The sequence below is a fragment of the Lactuca sativa genome, chromosome 8, assembly GCF_002870075.4.
Source record: "Lactuca sativa cultivar Salinas chromosome 8, Lsat_Salinas_v11, whole genome shotgun sequence".
Lineage (NCBI taxonomy): Eukaryota > Viridiplantae > Streptophyta > Magnoliopsida > Asterales > Asteraceae > Lactuca > Lactuca sativa.
This window is the reverse complement of record NC_056630.2, coordinates 253,174,334-253,177,822: the sequence shown is the minus strand read 5'-3', so window position 1 is coordinate 253,177,822 and position 3,489 is coordinate 253,174,334. Positions and strand designations below refer to the sequence as shown.

The window sequence follows — 3,489 nt, the reverse complement described above, 5'->3', positions numbered from 1 at the left end:
TTGAGGGCAAGCAAAGTATACGTATGGGGTATTTTCATATGTGTATATTTATACACATATTTATACAACATATTTTAATATTTTAATCACTTTTATGCCTTTATTAGAACAAAAGATACTAAATGGGCTGTGTATGGAAATATAGTTGTTGATACTGTTGGAAATGTAATCTAGACTTAGGGTTATTTTAGTATTTTCAACAAGTAATTAATGCAGTTAGGAAGTCAGTTATAGCTAGGAAGGAAGTTGAAGTTAGGAACCATTATATTGGTCAAAAGTCACAATGTTTCACTAAACATTATGATGATTAGTACGTATATATATATATATATATATATATATATATATATATATATATATATATATATATGTGTGTGTGTGTGTGTGTGTGTGTGTATGAATTGTATTTGTAAAAGAAACTGATGCTTGATCAATAAAGGCTATATTTAGTGCACATATAAACATCTCTCTTCTCTGATACGTAATGTTCATGTTATTGCTTTAATTCAATGTTTCTTGGGGTTAACTCCAACTGATACATGTAATCTTTATGGACGATGTGGTCCTTATGGAATTAGCACACTTGAAAATCCGATTTGTAGTTGTATTCAAGGTTTTGAACCAAGAGTCCTAAAAGGATGGATTCATGGAGATATGTCTGATGGGTGTAAACGCAAGAAACCTTTGAATTGTGGGACCAAAGATGTCTTCCATAAAATTTCAGGAGTAAAATTTCCAGATACACGTCATTCATTGTACAATTTGAGCATGTCTCGTGAAGAATGTGAGCAGGCTTGCAGAAGGAATTGCTCTTTTACTGCTTATGCAGATTTAGATATAAGAAACGGGGGAAGTGGATGTTTGTTATGGTTTGATGATCTTATGGACATTCGAAAGTATGATGATCATTAGGAACTTTACATAAAAATGGCAACCTCTGACTTACAAGGTACAATATTTATATAACAGTGAATCCTACTACATGCTAAACCATCATTTATACAATCATTTATAGGGCATCTTGAAACAAATAAAAATAAAAAATAAAAATAAAAAACTATGTTGGTGTTCTACTAGTTTTAGTTTATTTGGTTTGATTTGTAGTCTTAGTAATTATTTGTATTTATTAGAAAAAGGTATATCCGCTTTTTACAAGAAGAAGGCAGTTGTCATTATAGCGCTTTCGGTTTCTTCAGTAGCAACGCTTGTGTCTGCAGTAGCATATGCTTGTAGAAAAAGAAAATGAAAAGGCCTTACAAGAAAGGACGAGGTAAACATAAACAAGTATGTTTTTATGCTTCAAGAAATGAAACATTAACAAACATTATTTATGACTAAGTACAAGTTTGTATGAGAATGATTTTTGGCAGATGCATGTAATAATGACAATTAGAAAGTGAACTTCTGTAGGGAATAAGGGGCAGACATTTGATAAAGATAAAGTTGAGATGGAAAACTTTGGTGAATTACCTTTTTTCAGCCTGTATAGAATAGCAAAGGCTACTAATAACTTTAGCATTGACAATCAGATTGGAGAAGGTGATTTTGGTCCAGTTTACAAGGTAACATATTGATGTTTTCTGAATAAAAGGCAATACTTGAGGAATTTTTTAATCATAAGCTCGAATATATATATATATATATATATATATATATCTTTTAATTAGGGTGTGCTGGAAGATGGAAAAGTAGTAGCTATAAAGCGGCTCTCAGAAACATCCCAACAAGGACACAACGAGTTCCAGAATGAATTCATTTGTATTGCCAAACTTCAGCATCAAAATCTTGTGAAGCTCCTTGGATATTCCATTCATGGAAATGAAAAGATTCTAATTTATGAGTATAAGGATAAAAAAGATTGGACTCATTTCTATTTGGTTTGATCCTCTCTAATTTTTTACATTTACATATTTGTAGTTGACTTGCATTGACTAAGTAGCTCATATTGAGCAGATGAAACTAGAAGTTCAATGGTTGATTGGCCTCAACGCTTTGACATTATCCATGGTATGGCACGAGGTATTCTTTATTTACATCAAGATTCCCGCCTCCAAATCATCCATAGAGATCTCAAGGCAGGTAATATATTGTTGGACATCCAAATGAATCCAAAAATATCTGATTTTGGGCTAGCAAGAAAGTTTGTAGGAGAGGATGCCATGGCTAAGACAAAGAAGGTGGTTGGAACACAGTAAGAATCTATAAAACATTTTAACAATTCCTTCCAATGAAAATGGGAGATTTTCGAATAAAACAAACTCAAAATCATAGCAAAGCCAATAATATGTGTTTAATTATGAAATGGACTTGGGTGCAGTGGATACATTTCTCTGGAGTATGCAGTACATGGGTGTTTCTCAATAAATTGGATGTATTTAGCTTTGGTGTTATTTTGTTAGAGATAGTAAGTGGGAAGAAAAATAGAGAATTCTCTCACGGGACTCATAGTGACAACCTTCTTGCACTTGTAAGTTAATCAGGTCGAATAAAACCGATGTCATATTAACATCACCCTTTGGGCTTTGACATACTTATATGATCTATGATGGGTTTCGATCAGGCATGGAGACTCTATAAGGAAGGCAAGTCCATTGAACTCATGAGTGTGTCTTTATGTACTTATGTGTCGCCTCTGAAATACAACGATCAATACATGTTGGATTATTGTGCGTGCAACATCATGCAGAAGATTGGCCGACTATGTTATCAGTGGTTCTTATGTTGATTAGTGATGGGGTATTGCCTCCACCTAAACAACCAGCCTTTTTCACTGAAGAAAGTAATGGTTTACTTAACTCTGTTTCATCATTGGATAATGAATACATGATAACACTATTGTATCCTAGATATATGGTCGGATGTACAAAAGGGAGGAGGGTTGACTGTGTGTTAAGAGTATGCTTTGGTAATTATGTATTATTTGGGGTTACTTTTGTAAATATCCATAACTGTTGGTGGTTTTCGTATTTCCCCATGGTTACCTTTGTATTCATATATTATTTTGAAGCATGTTATTGTACACCTCATTATTGTACACTTCATTATCATCATCTCTTTCCATCTCAACATAGGTTCATGATAAATTTGTTTTCTCAAGTGATCCAAATAACACAAAAGACTTGGCAAATGGAAATTTTCACATAAATGTCATAATTGTATGAAGATAAGAATCCATAAGAGATGTGTCATCCTTGACATTACTTGAATTAGAATGGCAAGGTTAATTTTAAGGTAAGGATTTAAATGACATTCACATCTTTTGCATAGAAGTGTGAGAGTGAGTCTTTGCCTATCTTTTGCCACCTTCTTAGATGAGACATAACATCGTAATTTTATCTTACCTCATCAACGCCACTCCCAATCTTAATCCAGATGCACAATATAACAAAAGTGTTATATGGCATGTATTGCATTTGTTATGTACAATAAATAAAATATGACAACCCTAGAAACCTTAAATCATATTGTACAAAATTAAACATTTTGTTT

General features: G+C 32.8%; 1 pseudogene; it reads left to right on the top strand.

The window, feature by feature from the left end:
- Positions 1 to 654: 654 nt before the first annotated feature.
- Positions 655 to 3,079, top strand: LOC128127958 (G-type lectin S-receptor-like serine/threonine-protein kinase SD1-1; annotated as a pseudogene).
- The last annotated feature ends 410 nt before the right edge of the window (positions 3,080 to 3,489 follow it).